The sequence below is a fragment of the Xenia sp. Carnegie-2017 genome, unplaced genomic scaffold (genome assembly GCF_021976095.1).
Source record: "Xenia sp. Carnegie-2017 unplaced genomic scaffold, XeniaSp_v1 HiC_scaffold_22, whole genome shotgun sequence".
NCBI lineage: Eukaryota > Metazoa > Cnidaria > Anthozoa > Malacalcyonacea > Xeniidae > Xenia > Xenia sp. Carnegie-2017.
The window spans coordinates 16,442,913-16,468,476 of record NW_025813485.1 but is presented as its reverse complement, the minus strand read 5'-3'; the positions used below and the strand labels follow the sequence as shown (position 1 = coordinate 16,468,476).

At 32.0% G+C, this 25,564-nt stretch overlaps 1 long non-coding RNA gene and 1 pseudogene across 1 annotated transcript; both read right to left on the bottom strand.

Moving 5' to 3' along the window:
* Positions 1 to 2,089: 2,089 nt before the first annotated feature.
* LOC124446771 lies at positions 2,090 to 3,501 on the bottom strand. The gene is made up of 2 exons (XR_006948530.1): positions 3,343 to 3,501; positions 2,090 to 2,264 (listed from the first exon to the last, which is right to left on the bottom strand). It is a non-coding gene; the product is annotated as an uncharacterized LOC124446771 (long non-coding RNA).
* A 9,275-nt stretch (positions 3,502 to 12,776) lies between these two features.
* LOC124446550 lies at positions 12,777 to 21,580 on the bottom strand (annotated as a pseudogene).
* Positions 21,581 to 25,564: the final 3,984 nt, after the last annotated feature.

Genomic DNA, 25,564 nt, shown 5'->3' with positions numbered 1-25,564 from the left:
CCTTAAATTGTCATATGACAGCACTGCAGGAAAAAAGAATCTACAAGGTGTACTTGTCTTTTGTCGAAGAAAATCAATGTTTTATGCATGGCAAACAAGACTTTTTTATTAAATAAAAAATAGCTGGCAGGTGTAAGAGAAGAGGAAATTAGTTTTCAGAGTTAAGATGTATTGAAGCAAGATTATAAAGTCTACGTGCGATCAAGCTTGTGTGAATTTTGAGTGATAATACACTAAACTTTTAAGATGCATCGATATTGAAAGATCTTTTTCAAGGCTTATATGATGCCACACAAGTATCGTGCCTTCTTTGTCTAGATAGAACAGACCTTAAAAGTTAAAAGGAAAGTAAATAATCTAACATTATCATGTAGTCCAAAAAACCAATGATGTAAGTGGTTTGGGTAAAACACACCAACACCACTTGCCATCCGGATGTAAGTTTTGACATTGTCTAGGGTTTGTGTAGTACGTCCAAAAGAGATGATTTCCCCTTTCCACTTTTTGCACGAACATCTCAACAAGTAACCTAAATGTAATATGCACATGGCTGACAGTGTTTTTTTACAGGAAATGATGTAAACATTAGCCGACATTTATTAGTAGTGTTTGCCGAAGAGTGTTAATAAATTACATTTATCAAACCAACAAAGCGGCTACATCTTTAACCGCGGCATAGAAATAGCAAACAAAGAAAATATTTTCTCACTATTTCCATGCAGGCCCATACATTTAATTTCAGTTGGTTTACAATGTTTATAGTAATCTTGTTTATCGATTGCCATAAAGTTTTCTCGTTTTGGGTTGCAAAATACAAAAATGACTCAAAACAATGTGATTTAATTGGTGCTTGCTTTTCATGATTTCTGACAAAGTTCAATTGGACGATCCTGCTTTGGTAGCAATTATATTGTGTTGAAACCATTTAAAATCAGGATTTAGAGACGGTGATTATCACAAGTATTGTTTCTGAATATAACGAGAAACAAAATAACACATTGCAAATTTTCATCACTATTATTCAGTCAATATGTAAATATTAACATCATCAATCATGCAATTGTGGCATATAGCTCTTTTTTGTAATCACCGAAACATAAACATGTAAAATATTTGTCGAGATGTTTGGCATAAAAGTGTTGATAACAAGTGCTTTCATTGACGTTATCACGCTTTAAGTAGGAATAGGTTGTAAGATCTTTGTTTCACTACAAACTTTCGTTTTTGTTTATTCTAAATTAATTCAAAATTTAATGCAGCGGCCCACATTTGACGAAATTTCGGAGGAGTAATCCAGAATAGGCGATTTGAACTCTATTTAGCTATATATACAGGTATCTACATCAAAATACATATCTAAATAAATTTTGGCCATTGATTAAGCTGCGCTCGACACAGCAAATAACTTTATTTTGCTATCAGTGAGCCTAATATCAAAACAACTACGAGGGAGGGGAGGGGGGGGGGTGGGTTCGTGTAAGCTTAGAATAATGATTGATGAGCATTAAAATTATTACTATATAGGTCAATTTCCACAGGGCTTTTTTTGATACAGCATAAAGTCACTTGAAACATTTACAATTAATGAAATTTATAAATGAAGATATTAATAAATTTTTATTTATCAAACCAATAAAGCCATTCACATATTAAACCACGGCACTTAGAAATAGCAAACAAAGAAAATATTTTATCACTATTTCCATGTAAACCAACAAACTTAATTTTGATCGGTTGAAAAAATCTAAATCTAGTCCAGTCCATTCGATTTTGCCATAAGGTTTTACCTCGCATAAAAATTTACAAAATTGACTCAGCTTCGTGCTTTCATTAGTGCTTGTAGCAGGTGGCAGTATATTGTACTTGAAACCACCGAAATTATAAGACAGTGATGATCTACTGATCACAAATGTTGTTTTCTTCTTTATAAAAGAGAAACAAAAATAGTACATTACAAATGCTCATCAGTATCAGTTTGAATATGTAAATATTAACACTCATGCATGCATCTTTTTGTTTTTTACAAAAGCTTTCATAAACATGTAAATATTTGTCGAGATGTTTGGCATAAAGAACTGAAGTGTTGATAATATTTGGAATATTTTTCATTTTCTTTCCAATACAAAATATAATTTCTTTGCCCTCCTTATAACAAGTGATATTTGGAAATGGAAATTCCTCAACATAAAGCGTTATCTCAGCTTTATCAGCTTCATTAAAATGAAAAAATATCTTCATGGATTTAAATTTAGAAGCTTTTCTTTCTAAATAAAACAAACAAATTGTAGTTTGTTAAGGATCCAAGCATCCACATTCTACATTAAAAATAACACGCAAGACAACAATTTACATAAACTTTAAAATCTTCTAAATAACTAGATATTGACGCCCTTCAATGGAAATAGGTAGTTGGACTTCATCTGGTTCATCTGAAAGTAAAAATATCAAAAATATAATAATCATATTTGGTGTGAAAATTTTGTTTACGAGAAGCACTTTAGAAATTGCTTGCGCACGAAAATGGCACAGATAAATAGTCATTGCTATTCAAAAAATGAGATGTTGTTCTAACTTACAAACTTTTATAAAATTCGGCTGTTGTGCAAGCAAACGTTTAGCTTTCACATTGCAGAATATTTTCAATTTTTCACTATGCATAAATTTGATTACTAATGCAAACTTGAATAATTGATGAAAGAATACAGTTTTGCCAGATTGTGAACAAAGTTCGTATTATTGTGAGATCCCGAATTATTCCAAGGTTTCCCGTCAACTTCCGATATTAAAAATTAGATGTAAATGTAATATGAACTTTTTGTCATTTTTGTGAACTTTTGACGTAAGCGAACCTGAATATTTTAAAATTTCATCTGGCAACACTGAAGGAATAAAGTAAGGTAATAAAAAAGGAGAAACGTAAAATTATTTGAGATTTGGATGAATAGCGCTGGCGTACGCTTTGACCTTTTTTTGCAAAACATTATTATTAGCTTTAACAACATATGCCATAATTTAACACTATTATATGAATTATGTGTTCCAATTGCTTCTTAGCTTTGTCATTTTCGCGCGCAAAATATTTCAAAAGTGCCTCTTGGCATAATTCTCGTCCTAAACATAGTCGTGATGGGCAAAAATTTTGCTGTCAGATGAACCAATTGAAGCCCAAAAAGAAAAACGAAATTCTATTTAATGTTACAACTTCATGATTAATGCAATCATTATCTTACCAGTATATACATAAATCCAACGTAATTCTAATCATCCAATGAACATTAAGGACTCAATTTTGTTGGCATTATAGAATTTCCATGATTTTGCTTGATACAAAATCGAACCTACCTATGACTTCTAGAATGCGTATATCGGATAAAATTTTCATGTTATTTTTTCCATCGACTTCACATCTGTAAACACCTGCATCGTTTATAGACACTCTTGGAATGCGATACACTTCAACACTTTTTTGAGGAGTTGTTCTAACAGTAATAAGATTTTCAGGAACATGATCCTCAACTATTGCAACATTTAGTCTTTGTCGTCTGAACCATTTAATTTTTGTTGATCCTTTTTCATACTCACAACGAAATTCAAAGTTTGAACCTTCAGCAACTTTACTGGTCACATCTTCTGGATAAATCGTAAATTCATATTTTCTTGCTGCAAAAAGAAAAGATAACAACTGCTGAAATTGGAATAAAAAAAATAATTTAGACACACCAAATTTGTTTAAATAGTAGAATAATTCAAAGAAAATACCATTATTTTTACACAAACATTGGACAAAAACATGTCAAATCAAGATATTTTTACCATAAAGCAAGTACATCTAACATAAACTTTAAAAAGAACACAAAATAGTACATTTAACTCTATCTTTATAAAGCAAACAAAGTCTGTGTCAAAGAAGTGATGTTAAATTTACTTTACTTTTATTTGAGGAATTAAGACAAAATGTAATGTTTGCCTTGGAGAAGGTGCATATGTTTACAATTTTCGAGCAATTAAATTTATATCTACACTATAGTGTATGTGACTACTAAAAAAGGTATAGCCATTTCAAACAATACACATACCTGGTCGGACGGAAAGAAATCCCAAATGAATAGTTGTCTTTTTACCATTTTGATCAAAAATACATAAATATTGCCCATTATCGAACACTTTTAAATTAGAAATGATGAGAAAATTTCCGTTGACTTTGATTCTGTTGATTGCAATTATCGCCTTATTGTTACGAAAAAATTTCACAGTGCTGTTGCCAGTCAAGGTTACATCACACTTAAAAATTTATTTGAGTTCAGTTTTATGCTTTCATGTGCAAAGACGATCTAGGGTATGTCAAATCAGTCAAGCGACATATGTTTATAGCTCAAAATTATTTATCAAATTTAATGAAGTTACAATTTTTTTTTTATCCCAAGTACTGCGTCTGTAATCGTTTGGATTTCATCGTCAAAATTCTGTTTTATGTATGAAAACTTATACAAATACCACCTTAGTAAACAGATCAGTAGATAAAAACATATCTAGAATTATATTAACTGGCTGACTGATAAGGGCAGTGTTGCCAGATGAATTTTAAATAAGTTCATGTCGGCATGTTCAAAAGTTCACATATTATCCTTCAATGTTCACAAATCGACAAAAATAATTTGCACCAAATGAATGAAATAAGCCAAATCAAATGTAGATTTAAGGCGATTCAAATTTTTGTTGTACAAATAACCAAAAAAATAACAATGAAAAACAATTATTTAGTTCGATTTAGATTTGTCGCTTGAGTCAGAGGCTTGAGCATGAAGAATGTTGGAGTGTCATACGACTTAAAGCATTGGTCAAACGAGAATATTTGGTTTACAACCTCCTGACTCTTTCACTCCTTGCTTAACACAGAATACCGTACACTGACTTTGTGTGCAACCTATTTTTTCTTACAGTTTTGATTGCATTCTAAGAAGAAAAATTCTCTCCCACATCAACATTGAAGAATGAATTATGGTTTGTCTCGAAATTCTAAACCGGTATATATTCATTTTGAACAACCTTGTCATTTATAACTGACAAGTTCATACTTTTTAATTTTAGTAAAAGTTCATGAAATGTTCACAAAAATTCTTTTTGTTCAAAAAATTCAAAATAAAATCAAAGTTCATAAATCTGCCAGACTTTGTTTCGCAATCTGGCAACGGATAGCGGGATGGCTCGACAGGTTCGACCGATGCTTATAATTCAAAGCAAAATTTAAGCATTTACATTGGTCAATAGCCAGATCAGTGGACGATCAGGAATAATCTCGACCGATAAGCGGGTGGCCGGACCTATAAAGGGAGTCAATTGCTATCGTGTAATTGATTCGTTAAAATTGCATACTTACTTGGTGGTTTGACCGATTTCATGATATCAACATGAGCTAACATAGTCAATCTCATAATCTGAATTGAATGTTTGATCGTTTCATAGTAATTTTCTAAGCATGATAGAAACTAAACTACAATCGAATTGGAATTTTATGGAAATCTTTACAAATTCATATATTGACATGAATGCTGCTGTCAAACTGTGAATTTTTGGATATTAAATTTTAAATGCTTGTGAACGATCTCGCAGTAACTTTCAGTCATTAAATAAATGGTTTGAACCCGGGAGTATACGTTACATGTTTTGTAGAAATGTAAGATTGTCCGGGTTGGTATAGTCCTGAGGAAAGGACTGTTTTAGTTGTTGTTGACTGACGTTTCGACAACCGGATTTCAAGACAAAGCTGAGGACAAAGCAACAAAACAGAATATGAGACTAAAGTAGCTGAGCGCAATCATGTTCATCTAGCTTCACTTTAGTAGAAATAACCGAAATTGCTGCGTGCTTTAAAGGAGACCACGCCAATGTTTTATGTAATGTTTGAAAAATCCTAATAACAATTTGCGAAATGATCACAATTTTGAGCTGATAAAAATTTTTTGTAACAAAACGATAATTTCAACTATAATTGAACTAAAGCTACATTTTACTATGATTTTCACGAATGAACTTCGACTTCTTACATTGAAATTTGTACTCGCATTCCTAGTTCAACTTAAACTGATGAGTTTATTTTTAAGGTAGATCAACGTTTTGACATGCATGACATAATTCAACTTTATATTGAAGTCAAACGATGTCTAGTGTGCTTATCGGGACTCCTCTTCTTTATGTCATCAAAATTCCAAAGTAATATAGGTGCATAATTGACGAAAAACCGCGAGTTGTATCTTTCTCAAAAACTTATTCTATATATGATCTATATGTTCATACCAATTTCCAAACATGGTTATACTTACCTATAACGTTAATATGAACATAGCATGTTGAAGTTTTTCCACCATACAGAAAGTGCTTGTACGGAATTTTGTGCTGTCCTACTAAGAACGACTGTGGAGAACTAATGTTCGACTTTTCCTTTTATGTATTTATGAGGACAAGTGAAGTTTTCCGTTCACTCCAAGATATATTTGCTACTATTTTCCCACGTTCGAGGCATTTTGTTCACGACATTTTTTGCACACCAACATTTACCTGAAAAATTTTATTTAATAAATAAAATAGACATGCATGGTCGTATTACTATATGTAGCAGGAGTGATGTATAACAAAGTCGTTCGATCTGCATAAACAGACCATGACAAGCTACATCCATTAACGATGAACGTAGCCACGGAATAAAACTGAAAACAGTTTAATTTCTATTTTTTAGACTAAAAGCCAACGACTTAATCATTTGATCTTGCTAAACTTGACTCTTTAGTGAGGAAATCCATGCTTCTGATACAGCAATGTTACCAATGTACGTAGGTCTGCAGTTTTGCATACGCAATAGATATGTAAAAATACAAGTATACCTTTTTCTACTTTAGGTTTTGCAAATTAAATCTTCTCCAACAGTAAACTTTTATATGAAAATAATATGTAAAGGCAAATGTAAAATATATAGATTACCTTCAAGTGGACAAATTTCACTGAACATCCTGAATCGTTCCAAAGGTAATTTTTCTCTTCGATGCAACCATTAGTTAAAGACAAATTTCCGCACCTTTCTTCCATTTGATTTTTTTCTTGAACAAACACATTCCATTTATCTTCACAAAATTCAAACTTTTGTTCCATCCCGATTTAACGGCCAATTTAAAGTCACGGCCAGCATCAACCACAAGATGACAACAAAACGCATCATTTTTATCCTTTAAACTGCCCTTTTATGGAAAATCATAGCTGCACAAGTTCGATGATAGAACACTGAAAACATACAACTATTATTATCGTAAATATCAAAATATCAAAGCATTTGGTTTATATTTGGTTTATCTGTTTTTTATTTGCTGATAGACGAAAACTTTAAATGCAAAACTCAAACGCAGAAATTATATACGTCAATCCATACACATCTCCTTGTACCTCTCTTACAAGCATGGAAATTAAACCTTTTTTTAGAATTTATTGGTTTTACAGCTCACAAAAAAGTGGATTAGGAAATTGTTTTTGGAAATGAATAAGAAATTTGGGAAGTAAACATTTTTGGTGATGAATCTCATCTTCATCACGATATTTTTTGCTGTAGATCATGCTCGTTTATGCATACAGTATCATCTATTATATAGTAGGAAAAATATCAAAAAATTGATGTTGTTATTGATTTTTTTATAAGTCGTCCGCCGTGTCTTTTAACGAGGGACAGCATGAAGAAAATCAACCAGTCAGCTTAAAGCTTTTTTTTATATTTTGCTTTCTAAATCTTTTTCATTATTTTTTATAAATGTTGTGTATAAATAGGAATACCAAAACACATATTCTTATTTGTGGATGGAAACGGGGTTTTTTTCATAAACTTTTTAAAACTGTTTATTCCGTCGAAAAATTACGAATACAAATATCTAAATACAAAAACAAAAAAGTAGCACGGATCTGCTGATAACAACTGAAGTAGAATTACATTTGCCTAGGCTTCAATCTGAAGTTTGATCATAAAAATGTTCTGTCCTTATAAGAAACAAGCCTAAATAATGTCTTCGAGGTGAGTGATTCTCTTTAAACCACTGCACACTTACATTCTTTCATTGTTTACAAAGAATCCATGTCGATGTTGCCTTCGTAGCTTCAAGCAAAAGTTTAAGATGCAGAAACAGAATATAGAGCTTATAGCAATTTAACCATCATGAATTTCAATTCTACAGCATTAATGTTTCATCTAAACTGGAAATCTAATCATAAATTATCATATCTTAATATCTACTTACCTTTTGTCTTCAGACAATTTCCCAACGATAATGAAGCCAATTTAACGATTCGATGATACACCAATAATCATTAAACATTTAAAATACGACAAATTTCTTTAGAGCAAACATGTTTAGGCATACTTTATGAGTATTGTGCTCCTACGAAATTATACACCAATTATGTTGAAAAGCAAGCGTTCAATATTAATCTTGCAGCATGTGCTTCCATCTGTTCTGTTGATATGTCCATTGCAATTCAATTTTAGTAAAATATTTCTCAACTAATAAAGGAGAATTTTACAAAAATGATCCGATGTATAACTTTTATAGTTTTCACATTTTCTCAATCACCTATAACTTGATGAAATGTTACAAGTATAGAAAAATTTTCTGTCCTCTATTCAAAATTCTTTACCTATATTGGTTTCTGTGACCCCTTCCACAACCTAGTGATGTGCTTGTACGATAAACGATAAAGAAATACAATGGAGAAAGTCTTTTTAGTGAAAACATATAAATATTATCATCATAAATCTTATTTTGACTGTCGTTACTGCAAACGTGTGACTTCTTGGGACTTTGGATATTTAAATATATATGGCAACAATTTTTCCTATTTTACGGTAAGTTTTTGTTAGAAATGAGCACTTTTATTTTTGTTAATGAAATAATACAAATTATAATCATATTACCAATTATCATGTTTACATTAAAAAAGGAAAACTTTTAAATACTACGAAAATGTCAAATATTAAATCTATCCAAACGGATACCTGCTTAAAAAGGAACGCTACAATCTTTCGAATTAAAACCCATTCATGTTATTCCAGTAATCTTTCACTAAATAAACTCTTAGCTCAGACAACTCATCTACTATCTCGTTAAGTTAGAAGAAGCATAAACTAAATCAAACTTTAAGCATCTTCATCGGAGATGCCTCTCTCAAGAATACATGAAGAGAATTGGACCGTTTGAAATACAATTCATAAATTCTTGGTCAATGGCTCACTGACAATAGCAAAAGCAATAACAAAAATCCGTAGGTTATTTGCTGATTATTGAATGGAATTTTTATTTCATTGTCTGCTTCAGGTAATGGACAAATAGGATGAAACATACTACGACAAACAAAGACATCTTGCAAACTCAACATAGCTGAGTTCATGCAAAAATCAAGACACAATAATTCATTTGGTGATATTTTGACTCTATAAATTGTCTCCTAGGAAATGTTAACAACAAATGCAATATGAAGAATCTAGGTCAATGAAAATTAAAAACAAATTACTTTAAAATCGGTTTAGTCTATAAAATAAACTAAAGACATAACAAATAAATTTAATGTACTTCATAAAACTTCTAAACATCCATGTTTGAAGTTCAGAAGTTTGTTGTTTGAAAGTAGTGCAATTTTATGATATAATTTAGATTTATATGCAATAAGTGTTGATTGTCCTTTTGCCTAAACTTTAAAAATTTAACCTAAAAAATTCCTATCTTTGCAAAATATATAAGATCAATGCAAATCACGATTCTGAAATAAACCAAAATAATTTTTCCTTCAACGTTTCAGTTTTAAAAATAAGATTTACTTTTTTTAGAGATGATTTTCTTATCTGTAGCTTGATCAAACATGACTACGCGACTACAAAATCATCCAAGTTAGTCAGCTTAAATTTCAATTGAAAAAAAACTTTTGCTGTTGTAACTAACTCAATCTAAAAGTCATAAATCGTTGATGGATATCAGTGGCATACAAACATAGGACCTAGAGGGACATTATGAGCACATGTACGTTTAGGGATAATTTATAACATAAATCATTAGTACGTAATAATTAATGATTTCTAAAAACTATAATTATCAAACACATAAATTATAGGGGTTGCTTCTTATACTACATTGGTGAAATCAGTTTAAATTGGCTTATAACTATTTAGAACAAACAATGTGTAAAATAACATTTCCCATGGTGTAGAGACTTTCATGTTGCTTTAACCATGGTGTAGAGACTTTCATGTTGCCAACCATGGTGTAGAAACTTTTCATGTTGCTAGCCATGGTGTAGAGACACTTCCATGTTGCTAACCATGGTGTAGAAACTTGCATTATTATAATATGGTGTAAGAAACTTGCATTGTGCTTAACCATGGTGTAAAGGAAACATTGTGCCAAACATGATGTAGAAACTTAAATTATGTTAATCATGTATGAACTTGCATTGTGCCAACCATGGTCTAGAAGAAACTTACATTAATGCCAACCATGGTGTAGAAACTTACATTGTGGTAATCATGATGTATAGACTTACATGTGCTTAACCATGGTGTAAAACTTGCATTACTTAACCATGGTCTAGAAAGAAACTTGCATTCTGCCAACCATGGTGTAGAAACTACATTAATGCTAATGATGTATAGACTTGCATTGTGCCAACCATGATGTAAAGAAACTTACATTGTATTGTCATGATGTGTAGAAACTTACATTGTGTTAATCATGATGTGTAGAAACTTGCATTATGCACCAACCATGGTGTAGAAACTTGCATTGTGCCAACCATGGTGTAAGAAACTACATTGTGTTAATCATGATGTATAGACTTGCATTGTGCCAAACATGGTGTAGAAACTTACATTGTGTTAATCATGATGTAAAAGCACGTTATGCCAAACATGGTGTAAAACTTACATTTGTTAATCTGATGTGCTAAAACTTACGTGTGCCAATATGGTATAGAAAAGAAACTTGCATTATTCCAACCATGGTGTAAAACTTGCATTATTGCCAACCATGGTGTAAAACTTGCATTGTGCCAACCATGGTGTAGAAGAAACTTGCATTATGCACCATGGTGTAAAGCCACATTATTTAATCATGATGTATAGACTTACGTTAATGCAACCATGGTTAGAAACTTGCATTATTGCCAACCATGGTGTAGAAATTTGCATTATTATAGCCATGGTGTAGAAACTTGCATTAATGCAAACCATGGTGTAAAATTACGTTAATGCCAACCATGGTGTAGAAACTTGCATTGTGCCAAATGGTGTAGAAACAAGTTGTGCCAACCATGGTGTAGAGCACATTATTACCAACCATGGTGTAGACAAGAAACTGCATTTTGCCAACCATGGTGTGAAACTTACATTATGTTAATCATGATGTATAGACTTACATTATTGCCAATATGGTGTAGAAACACATTTTAACCATAGTCTAGAAACTTGCATTCTGCCAAGTTGTAAAACTTACATTGTGCTAATGATGTATAGACTTGCATTGTGCCAAACATGATGTAGAAACTTGTTAATCAAATGTGTAGAAACTTTGTTAATGCCAACCATGGTGCAAACTTACATTGTATTAATCATGATGTGTAGAAACTTACATTGTGTTAATCATGATGTATAGACTTGCATTAGTGCCAAACATGGTGAAACTTGCATTATGTTAAATCATGATGTGTAAAACTACATTATTACTTAAACATGGTGTAAGAAACACATTTAATGTTAATCATGATGTGTAAAACTTGCATTGTGCCAACCATGGTGTGAAGAAACTTGCATTGTGCCAACCATGGTGTAGAAACTTTGTGCCAACCATGGTGTAGAAACTTGCATTATTACTTAACCATGGTTATGAAGAAACTTTGCATTGTGCCAACCATGGTGTAAAGAAACATTGTGTTAATCATGATGTATAGACTTGCATTGTGCCAACCATGGTGTAGAAACTTGCATTGTGCCAACCATGGTGTAGAAACTTACATTGTGCCAACCATGGTGTAGAAACTTGCATTGTGCAAACCATGGTGTAGAAACTGCATTGTGCCAACCATGGTGTAGAAACTTGCATTATTACCAACCATGGTGTAGAAACTTGTTGTGCCAACCATGGTGTAGAAACTTGCATTGTGCCAACCATGGTGTAAAGAAACTTACATTGTTGCCAACCATGGTGTAGAAATTTACATTGTGTTAATCATGATGTATAGACTTGCATTGTGCCAAACATGATGTAGAAACTTAAATTGTGTTAATCATGATGTATAGACTTACATGGTGCCAAACATGATGTAGAAACTTACATTGTGTTAATCATGATGTAGAAACTTGCATTGTGCCAACTATGGTGTAGAAGAAACTGGCATTGTGCTAACCATGGTGTAGAAACTAACATTGTGTTAATCATGATGTATAGACTTGCATTGTGCCAACCATGTAAGTTTGAGATTTATGTGGGTTTTAAGAAAGGTAAGTCCGTCCAAATAACTTAGCTTTCCTTCACCTGTGGTATTAACAATTTCAGAAAGTTTACCAAATTGTTGATTTTCAACAAAATATAAGAAGGTGATATTTTGCAATTCTTAAAATTCTTCAATTGGCAGTTCCTACGTATCTTCGTTTTCAATTCACAAAATAATGTAAACAATATGCTTCAAACAATGAACTCTATCTTCTCAGGCTGTTGAACATCTTTAGTGTCGTTGTGATTTGTCGCTGTCATATTTTCTAATCTTATTGCGTCTTCATTCTTATAAGATGCTCCTTTTCGTGGAGAGGTATCGTCTGCTAGCCTTTCGTAAGAACCAGCATCTTTTAATTTCTGTGTTGATGGTTCAACAGCAACTTCAGGTAAAGAAACTGTAGGTGTCGTGTATGCATCTGTTTGAGGGGTGGGTAATGGTGCATTGGAGTCATAGCTAAAAATGAACATAATATATTGTGAAAGTTAACTATAGAGTAAATATTCTTCAATAAAAACATGCTTACGTTGTAAATAGTAAGAGAACTGTACATAAAGAGAGTACTAACCCATGTAATTTATTGGAAATGAGCAATGGTTGTAAGTAATAATCAGATTTTTTTTTTCAATAATTCATCTTTCACCCTTGCCGCCTCAATCTCCTCAGCACTTGCTTCAATGTGTAAATATGGATTCGTCTAAAAATGATGAAATAACATTGAAAACAGGAGCTGTGTAATAAAGGCAGTATGGTAAATAGCTGACCAAAGACATTGTATAAACAGCAATGATCACTAGAGAATACAATCAAGAATTGCAAACATATGCAGGTTCACTTGAGCACAAGAATCAAATGAATTCAGGGTAAGGGGAAGTATCTTCAATTATTGTAACGTATACTTAAGTAATATTAAATAGCGCAGATTATGTCGACATAAAGAACTAGATTTTTCAATTTCCATCTTAAACTGTTTTAGCATGTATATTTAGACACAAATAATTTACTGAGAACTCAATAGAGTCTTAATCATACACACAACAAATATAAATACGTATATGTACAACATGTACAACAATGTCCTCTATATATGTTTAAAGCACTACATCTTGCAGAGAGGAGAATGATGGTGTAATAAATTTCAATTCAATTGAAGTTAGAACCATACCTTTTCCATATGTCGTTCCAATATTCTTCCAAAATGCTCTACCAAATTGGAAAATGTTGGTCTATTTTGTGGTTGTTCCTGCCAACAATCTCTCATGATTGTATAGATTTCCAACGGACATTTATTGGGTTGTGGCATACGTTTTTCTTGGTTTAAAAAATCCAGCAATTGTTCAGCTGGTAGATCAGGATAAGGCGTACCTCCAAGAGTCATCATCTCCCACAGTAGAACACCGAAGGACCAACTAAAGTTAGTAAACAAAATGTGTCAATTAACATACGTTAGGAATAAATGGAATAAAAAACATTCTATGAATAAAGTTGAGAAAACCTGCATGTCAAAATAACATATTTATAACTTACACATCACTTTGATGAGTATATACGCGATCAAATAAAGATTCTACAGCCATCCATTTTACAGGTAACATACCACTGGATGTCTTTACATAAACATCGCTTTTATATATATCTCGTGCCAGACCAAAATCTGATATTTTCATGACGTATTCTTCAGCAACAAGAATGTTACGGGCAGCAAGATCACGATGTATTAACTGAAAATAATTAAAGATTATAAATCTTCTATCAATGTTCTAGTTTTAATACAAACTATTGTGAAAGCAATGAGCGTTAGTTACTTATGAATAGTTATTATAGGATTAGAAATTGTTTTAAATTCATAAACTTCATGTAAGATCTGTTAAATAAATGTATTTTATAAAATGTTTACGTGATAATTTTACCTTTCGTGAAGCAAGAAACTCCATTCCTTTGGCAATTTGAAAAGCAGCACCAACAATATCAATTAAAGTAAACTCTTTCTCTGGATCATAAATTTTCTTTTCCCAGGTACTTTCATAAAAGATCTTTGGATCTTAAAATGTCAGCAAGTTTCCATGAGGACAAAATTCTAAGATTACATAAAGTTGCCGTCCCTTCGTACAAGCGCCGAGTAAATTAACGATATTTTTATTTTCACCAATGTGAATCATTAATTTCAGTTTCTCTGCTAAATCACGTATTTCGCTTTCTGTTGCATGAGCTACAGGAACAACAAAGTTTTTTTCCAAAAGAGAACAACAAAAACTCAAGATTTGTAAAATGATATGTAAGTTTCCTTAAAAGAAAGTTTTACCTTTAACAGTTTTTACAGCAACAATGGCATTGGTTGAATTAGGCTGTAAATGGTCTTTCTTTTAGGTCTTTGACTTGCCCTTAAATCACGACGTATTTTCGATCTTCTCTTACCAGCAATGCTGCTTTTATCGCGTGGATTTAAAGCTAAAATTCCCATTGCTTCAGCTTTGTAAACTTCTCCAAAGGCTCCTGCACCAAGACGATCACCCATAACGAGTCTTTCAAAAGGAAATTCCCAATCAGAGTCGTACGGTAAATTCATACTTTGCTCATTAAGCGTTATACTGGGGTCTATCTGAAACAAAGTTAGAAGAAAACACAATGAAACGAGCTTACCGTTAAACTAAAAAAGAAAAAAAAGTTGTGACATTTGTTACAGTTCGTGTATGTAAAAATAGATGCTTGTATAGGACTTAAGACTGAGATGTTAAAAACTCACTGAATAATTTCCAGTACGTAGAAAATACTGATGTTTGTAGAATGATAATTTTTGTTTTTGTTTTCTATAGAGAACAATGATGATAATTAATATGATGACTATGGAAACACCAATAACTATCCCTGCAATGGTTCCTGGTGTTGTACCATCGTCGTTTTGGATCGTCGGTGTAGGATCTACACAAAAAGCAAAAGACGTTAAAAATATTTAGGTATGTGCATGGCCCATGTTCTGTCTAGGAATTTGAAAAACGCATTGTAAATCAATGATTTTAATGCAGCTGGAACTACTAAATTTGAGACAAAGGTGCTAATTGTAAAATTCATATTCTAATACACAACTTCGCCGCATGAAGAAAAATACTCATAAGTGCAAAAGTCAATATAAAACATACCTAAATGAAAATCTGCAAATCCTGCTAAATCATAAAATAAATCTCCAACCAACCTTGAGGTCGAAGTCTTAGTGACAACAAACGCTTCTCTGTAATACCAAACGAGTTCCATGCCTTACAAGAATAATTTCCGATGTAAGATTTATTCATTTTTTCAACTGTCATAACTATTTCCTTCTTTGCTATAGCTGTGAGCTTCACATCACTATCGATAGAAATCCATTGTACCCAAGGTATAGGATTACCGCTTGCTGCACAACTAAACGTTTTCTTTTCATTGGGAAAAAGACTTTCATCTCTTAAAGTTGATGGTTCGTCGATCTTTGGTTTACCTAAATAAAAATTGCACAACTATTCTTACAACATTTTCATATGAACCTTGTTGAAGGACGTATATACTTTCATTGCAACACAATGAAACTTTATCATTTAGAAAATCTAACAGTGTAAACATTGTCAACCTACCAGTAACATTAAGATAAACAGTTGCTGTGACGCTTCCTAACTGGTTTTTTGCAAAGCATGTGTAGTTTCCCGAATGTGAAATATCAACGCCACAAATAATAAGAGTTGCTCCATCATTCTTCAAGTAATAGTTAGGAACTTGGGTTTTACAATTTGTGATTATAACACGACCAATTTCTTCACCATTTCTTGACCATGTTACTTTGGGTCGAGGATTACCTGACACATAACAAATCAACTCTGCGTCTTTATCTTTATCCTTATTCACTGTAGAATCTTTCATCTGATAAATTACAGGAGGATATATTCCTGTAGAATAGTAAAACGAAAAATTTGTTTGAATTGCAAACAGTATGGATGTGATTCGCAAACAAACATTTACTGTAGGTAGCCAAACACATCGACATTTTCTATCAAACCTAAGTAAATAAGAGTTAATCGTACTTATTGTGAACGTTTTTAACCACAAAGTATAATTTATATATAATCGTTTAGGATAATCGTTCGTTAAAATTTCAACTCAATGTTTTACAAAAATTATTAAGTTTTAGTTTCGTTTTGAAGACATTTTAAAAGGTCAACTGTCATACTGTATTTATATGGCAATCAAAGAAAACCTATGCAAAAAAGATACATAAGTGGTTAATAACCTTTTAAATTCAAAGAAAAATAATATCAAAATTTCACACGTTTAGATAGTTCAGGCTAAGATAAAAGTATGTTCCTTGAGTTGAACAGCAAAAAGCAAAAGACGTTAAAAATATTTAGGTATTTGCATGGCCCATGTTCTGTCTAGGAATTTGAAAAACGCATTGTAAATCAATGATTTTAATGCAGCTGGAACTACTAAATTTGAGACAAAGGTGCTAATTGTAAAATTCATATTCTAATACACAACTTCGCCGCATGAAGAAAAATACTCATAAGTGCAAAAGTCAATAAAACACATCCCTAAATGAAAATCTGCAAATCCTGCTAAATCATAAAACAAAATCTCCAACCAACCTTGAGGTCGAAGTCTTAGTGACAACAAACGCTTCTCTGTAATACCAAAAGAGTTCCATGCCTTACAATAATAATTTCCGATGTAAGATTTATTCATTTTTTCAACTGTCATAACTATTTCCTTCTTTGCTATAGCTGTGAGCTTCACATCACTATCGATAGAAATCCATTGTACCCAAGGTGTAGGATTACCGCTTGCTACACAACTAAACGTTTTCTTTTCATTGGCAAAAAGACTTTCATCTATTAAAGTTGATGGTTCGTCGATCTTTGGTTTACCTAAATAAAAATTGCACAACTATTCTTACAACATTTTCATATGAACCTTGTTGAAGGACGTATATACTTTCATTGCAACACAATGAAACTTTATCGTTTAGAAAATCTAACAGTGTAAACATTGTCAACCTACCAGTAACATTAAGATAAACAGTTGCTGTGACGCTTCCTAACTGGTTTTTTGCAAAGCATGTGTAGTTTCCGAATGTGAAATATCAACGCCACAAATAATAAGAGTTGTTCCATCATTCTTCAAGTAATAGTTAGTAAAATGGGTTTTACAATTTCTGATTATAACACGACCAATTTCTTCACCATTTCTTGACCATGTTACTTTGGGTCGAGGATTACCTGACACATAACAAATCAACTCTGCGTCTTTATCTTTATCTTTATTCACTGTAGAATCTTTCATCTGATGAATTACAGGAGGACGTTTTCCTGTAGAATAGTAAAACGAAAAATTTGTTTGAATTGCAAACAGTATGGATGTGATTCGCAAACAAACATTTACTGTAGGTAGCCAAACACATCGACATTTTCTATCAAACCTAAGTAAATAAGAGTTAATCGTACTTATTGTGAACGTTTTTAACCACAAAGTATAATTTATATATAATCGTTTAGGATAATCGTTCGTTAAAATTTCAACTCAATGTTTTACAAAAATTATTAAGTTTTAGTTTCGTTTTGAAGACATTTTAAAAGGTCAACTGTCATACTGTATTTATATGGCAATCAAAGAAAACCTATGCAAAAAAGATACATAAGTGGTTAATAACCTTTTAAATTCAAAGAAAAATAATATCAAAATTTCACACGTTTAGATAGTTCATGCTAAGATAAAAGTATGTTCCTTGTGTTAAACAGCGAGAATTCGCAATATTTTTTACGAACTTTTTTTTATGTTTTTGGTGATAAAAATTTCAAAGCAACTAACCTCGTACATTCAACGTTACAGCAGCATATTCATTACTGAGAGCATTTTTTTCACTACATCTGTAAGTTCCAGAATCATTGTTGTTGATATTTCGTATTTTCATTGTAACATTATGATATTGAGCATTTCTACTTATGATGATGTTTGTTCTTTCATTATTTATCACTTCACGACGAGGATTTTCTTTGTAAAACGCAATATTAGCACGAATCGAAACATGTAATCTGCAAATTACCATAAAGTCCTCGTTTTCATTTAAAATGACATCTCCAGAAGGTAAAACATTAAAGGGATCATCTCCTAAAGCAAAGAAACGAAACGTTTCACCATCAATCAATGTAATAATAATAAACAATATTTTTCATGCAAATAAAAAGAAAATCTTACCGAATCGCAGAAACCTAAACATTCTACTGTCATTTCCATGAATGTTTTGAGCAAAACATCTGAACAATATTGAAGCTTGTTTAGCAGTCGCGGGTATCTTTAAAACACTTTCATATTGTCGTTTGTTTTTTCCTTTTTTAAACGAAGACTTATACTGTGAAGGGATCCAGTTATTCGAGACAGGTTCATTGTTGCTAACAATCTGTTGATCCCAAGTTATCTTTGGTCTTGGATCAGACCATCTTATCATACATTTAATCTCGCCTTCAGTGTTGAGTCCTGCTGTAAAATATTCACTATTTCTTCTGCTGATGGATGGTGGCACTGAAAAAATTGGTAACATGAATCAACTCATTACTAATAAGAAAAACCCACTTAGGTTTAGCAAAATGTGGGTTTAGCTAAGAGGGTTTAGCAAAGTTTTACAAAATGATCATCACTGACCACAACTGAATGTTTATGACACAGACGTTTATGAACCATACAGATTATAGATAATACTAGAGGTTGCATTGCTGAAGAATCAGGAGGACGCTGAGTTGGGGGGTAGGGGTGGGTGTGGCAAATTTAGGTCCCGCATGTATCGCTTAGTAAACACGAAAGACCCAAATAAACTTTTGCCATCTGTTTCGAGTTTCGGATTTTTTTCCAATCTCGAGTGTAAGTGTTTTCTTGTTTTTTTTCTTTTGTCTTAAAATCAAGAAATTTTATCAATTTAAAGAGTTAGTATATATCTGTTACATAATAATTATGTGTTTTTATGGCCTCCGTATTCTTTATATGTTTTCATTAAACTATAAGCGATGAAAACATATGTCGTTCTTCCGTATTCTTCTGTTTTACAACTCCATTTTACGGTATAAATGGTAAATATATGTTTTGAAGTCTATTAGCAGTTGAATTAAAACGAAAAAGCTTTTTATCAAGCAACACTCACGACTTGACAAGAGACCAAATTTAAATAGCCAATTTGTTTTTCAAAGGCCAATGAAATTTAAAAAGGCCAAAATCGAGTTCATAACCTGTCTCAAAAATACCAAACATACAACACAAAGTTGCAACTGAAATTGTTAAGTAATGATAGCATAATATAATAATAGTTGCTGAACGTATGTCAAAATTGATCATGCATGTTTTGCATAAACAAATAGGTGGATACTGTGCAGTTGCATCCGATCCGGATGTGGTCAATACACATATTATACATGTGGTGATGCACTAGGTACTTCCAAAGCAGACGGCATATTACTATAAACAGGTGTTTCTCAAGGCAGTACCTAGCCCAGAGCCGAAACTAGAACGTTAATTGGGGTGAATATTTACATATTCAGCACTGCCGGAATTTCAAAAATATTCAATATAAATTTGAAATTTAAAACATCTCTATTAGTAAGACATGCTCTTAACTGCATAACAAATCAGTAATACAGTGGTGGAAAGACTATAGCATTTCATTTACTCACGGATTTCAAGACGAAGCTGAGGACAAAGCAACAAAACAGAATATGAGACTAAAGTAGCTGAGCGCAATCATGTTCATCTAGCTTCACTTTAGTAAGAAATAACCGAGAATTGCTGCGTTAACTTTAAGGAGACCACGCCAATGCTTTAGTTGTAATGTTTGCTTAAAAATATAACAATTGCAAATGATCACAATTTTGAGCTGATAAAAATTTGTTTGTAACAAAACGATAATTTCAACTATAATTGAACTAAAGCTACATTTTTACTATGATTTTTACGAATGAACTTCGACTTCTTACATTGAAATTTTGTACTCGCATTCCTAGTTCAACTTAAATTGATGAATTCATTTTTCAGGTAGATCAACGTTTTGACATGCATGACATAATTCAACTTTATATTGAAGTCAAAACGATGTCTAGTGTGTTTATCGGGACTCCTCTTCTTTATGTCATCAAAATTCCAAAGTAATATGAGTGCATAATTGACGAAAACCGCGAGTTGTATCTTTCCCAAACAACTTATTCTATATATATGATCTATATGTTCATACCAATTTCCAAACATGGTTATACTTACCTCCAACGTTAATATGAACATAGCATGTTGAAGTTTTTCCACCATACAGAAAGTGCTTGTACGGAATTTCGTGCTGTCCTATTGAGAACGACTGTGGAGAACTAATGTTCGGCTTTTCCTCTCCTTCTTTTATGTATTTATGAGGACAAGTGAAGTTTTCCGGTTCACTCCAAGATATATTTGCCACTCGTTTCTCAAGTTTGATCCCTTTGCTCACGACATTTTTTGCACACCAACATTTACCTGAAAAATTTTATTTAATAAATAAAAATAGACATGCATGGTCGTATTACTATATGTAGCAGGAGAGTGATGTATAACAAAGTCATTCGATCTGCATAAGAAACAGACCATGACAAGCTACATCCATTAACGATGAACGTAGCCACGGAATAAAACTGAAAAACAGTTTAATTTCTATTTTTAGACTAAAAGCCAACGACTTAATCATTTGATCTTGCTAAACTTGACTCTTTAGTGAGGAAATCCATGTTTCTGATACAGCAATGTTACCAATGTACGTAGGTCTGCAGTTTTGCATACGCAATAGATATGTAAAAAATACAAGTATACCTTTTCTACCTTAGGCTTTTGCAAATTAACTCTTCTTCAACAGTAAACTTTTTTATGAAAATACGTATGTAAAGGCAAATGTAAAATATATAGATTACCTTCAAGTGGACAAAATTCACTGAACATCCTGAATCGTTCCAAAAGATAATTTTTCTCTTCGATGCAACCATTAGTTAAAGACAAATTTCCGCACCTTTCTTCCGATTGATTTTTTTCTTGAACAAACACATTCCATTTATGTTCACAAAATTCAAACTTTTGTTCCATCCCATTTAACGGCCATTTAAGAGTCACGGCCAGCATCAACCACAAGATGACAACAAAACGCATCATTTTTTATCCTTAAAACTGCAATTGTATGAAAAATCATAGCTGCACAAGTTCGATGATAGAACACTGAAAACATACAACTATTATTATCGTAAATATCAAAATATCGAAGCATTTGGTTTATATTTGGTTTATCTGTTTTTTATTTGCTGATAGACGAAAACTTTAAATGCAAACCGCAAACGCAGAAATTATATACGTCAATCCATACACATCTCCTTGTATCTCTCTTACAAGCGTGGAAATTAAGCCTCTTTTTTAGAATTTATTGGTTTTACAGCACACACAAAAGTGGATTAGGAAATTGTTCTTGGAAATGAATAAGAAATTTGGGTAGTAAACATTTTTGGTAATGAATCATATCTTCGTCATGAATTTTTTTGCTGTAGATCATGTTTGTTTATGCATACAGTATCATCTATTATATGGTAGGAAAAATATCAAAAAATTGATGTTGTTATTTATTTTTTTTATAAGTCGTCCGCCGTGTCTTTTAACGAGGGACAACATGAAGAAAATCAACCAGTCAGCTTAAAGCTTTTTTTATACTTTGCTTACTAAATATTTATCTATTTCTAAATCTTGTGTATGAATAGGAATACCAAAACATATTTTCTAAATTTTAGATAGAAACGGAGTTTTTTTTCATAAACTTTTTAAAACTGTTTATTCCGTCGAAAAATTACGAATACAAATATCTAATTACAAAAACAAAAAAGTAGCACGGATCTGCTGATAACAACTAAATTAGAATTACATTTGCCTATGCTTCAATCTTAAGTTTGATCATAAAAATGTTCTGTCCTTATAAGAAACAAGCCAAAATAATGTCTTCTAGGTGAATGATTCTCTTTAAACGACTGCACCCTTACATTCTTTCATTGTTTACAAAAAATCCATGTCGATGTTGCCTTCGTAGCTTCAAGCAAAAACGTAAGATGCAGAAACAGAATATAGAGCTTATAGCAATTTAACCATCATGAATTTCAATGCTACAGCATTAATGTTTCATCTAAACTGGAAATCTAATCATAAATTATCATATCTTAATATCTACTTACCTTTTGTCTTCAGACAATTTCCCAACGATAATGAAGCCAATTTAACGATTAGGTGATACACCAATAATCATTAAACATTTAACACGACAAATTTCTTTATAGAGCAATTATGTTTAGGCATACTTTATGAGTATTGTGCTCCTACGAAATTATACACCAATTATGTTGAAAAGCAAGCGTTCAATATTAATCTTGCAGCATGTGCTTCCATCTGTTCCGTTGATATGTTCATTGCAATTCAATTTTAGAAAATATTTCTCAACTAATAAAGGAGAATTTTACAAAATGATCCACGATGTGTAACTTTATAGTTTTCAAATTTAGTTCGTAGCTTCAAGCAAAACTTAAGATGCAAAAACAGAATATAGAGCTTATAGCAATTTAACCATCATGAATTTCAATGCTACAGCATTAATGTTTCATCTAAACTGGAAATCTAATCATAAATTATCATATCTTAATATCTACTTACCTTTTGTCTTCAGACAATTTCCCAACGATAATGAAGCCAATTTAACGATTCGGTGATACACCAATAATCATTAAACATTTAAAATACACGACAAATTTCTTTAGAGCAAACATGTTTAGGCATACTTTATGAGTATTGTGCTCCTACGAAATTATACACCAATAATGTTGAAAAGCAAGCGTTCAATATTAATCTTGCAGCATGTGCTTCCATCTGTTCCGTTGATATGTCCATTGCAATTCAATTTTAGTAAAATATTTCTCAACTAATAAAGGAGAATTTTACAAAAATGATCCACGATGTATAACTTTATAGTTTTCACATTTTCTCAATCACCTATAACTTGATGAAATGTTACAAGTATAGAAAAATTTTCTGTCCTCTATTCAAAATTCGTTACCGATATTGGTTTCTGCGACCCCCGCCCTCCTCCAACAAAAATTGACAGCGCGCCATTGTACCATATGCTTGCCCTAGTGATGAATGATAACTTATACAATAAACGATAAAAGAGCACAATGGAGAAAGTCTTTTTAGTGAAAACATATAAATATTATCATTATAAATCTTATTTTGACTGTCGTTACTGCAAACGTGTGACTTCTCAGGACTTTGGATATTTAAATATATATGGCAACAATTTTTCCTATTTTACGCTACTTACTTTTTGCTAGAAATGAGCACTTTTATTTCTGTTAATGAAATAATACAAATCATAGTCATATTACCAATTATCATGTTTATATTATAAAAGGAAAACTTTTAAATACTACGAAAATGTCAAATATTAAATCTATCCAAACGGATACCTGCTTGAAAAGGAACGCTACAATCTTTCGAATTAAAACTCATTCATGTTATTCCAGTAATCTTTTCACTAAATAAACTCTTAGCTCAGACAACTCATCTACTATCTCGTTAAGTTAGAAGAAGCATAAACTCAAATCAAACTTTAAGCATCTTCATCGGAGATGCCTCTCTTCTAAGAATACATGAAGAGAATTGGACCGTTTGAAATACAATTCATAAATTCTTGGTCAATGGCTCACTGACAATAGCAAAAGCAATAATTTAAAAAATCCTTAGGTTATTTGCTGATTAATGAATGGAATTTTTAATTTTCATTATCTGCTTCAGGTAATGGACAAAAAGGATGAAACATACTGCGACAAACAAAGACATCTTGCAAACTCAACATAGCTATGAGTTCCATGGAAAAAATCAAGACACAATAATTCATTTGGTGATATTTTGACTCTATAAATTGTCTCCTGGGAAATGTTAACAACAAATGCAATATAAAGAATCTAGGTCCGAATGAAAATTAAAAAACAAGTTACTTTAAAATCGGTTTCAATCTATAAAATAAACTAAGACAGAACAAGTAAATTTAATGTACTTCATAAAACCTCTAAACATCCATGTTTGAAGTTCAGAAGTTAGTTGTTTGAAAGTAGTGCAATTTTTTATGATATAATTTAGTTTATATTGCAATAAGTGTTCATTGTCCTTTGCCTAAAATTTAAAATTTAACCTAAAAAATTCGTATTTTTTGCAAAATATATAAGATCAATGCAGATCACGATTCTGAGAAATAAACCAAATAATTTCTCCTTCAGCGTTTCAGTTTAAAATTAAGATTTATTTTTTAGAGATGATTTCTTATCTGTAGCTTGATCAAAAATGATTACGCGACTACAAATAATCATCCAAGTTAGTCAGCTGAAATTTCAATTGAAAAACGTTTACTTTGTTATTTGTAACTAACTCAAAATCCTAAAGTCGCCTTAAATCGTTGATGGATATCAGTGGAATACAAAACATGAGGACCTAGAGAGACATTATGAAACATGTACGTTTGGCAATAATTCATAACATGAAATCATTAGTACGTAACAATTAATGATTTCTAAACTATAATTATCACAACACATAAATTTTATAGGGGTTGCTCCTTATACTACATTGGTGAAATCAGTTTAAATTGGCTTATAACTATTTGAAGCAAACAATGTGTAAAATGCTGTTTTTCCCATGGTGTGGAGACTTTCATGTTGCTAACCATGGTGTGGAGACTTTCATTGAGCCAACCATGGTGTGGAAACTTACATGGTGTTGACATGGTGTGGAACTGCATTGTGCCAACCATGGTGTAGAAGAAACTTGCATTGTGCCAACCATGGTGTAGAAGAAACTTGCATTGTGCCAACCATGGTGTAGAAACTTGCATTGTGCCAACCATGGTGTAGAAGAAACTTGCATTGTGCCAACCATGGTGTAGAAACTTGCATTGTGCCAACCATGGTGTAGAAGAAACACATGTGCCAACCATGGTGTATAAGAAACTTGCATTGTGCCAACCATG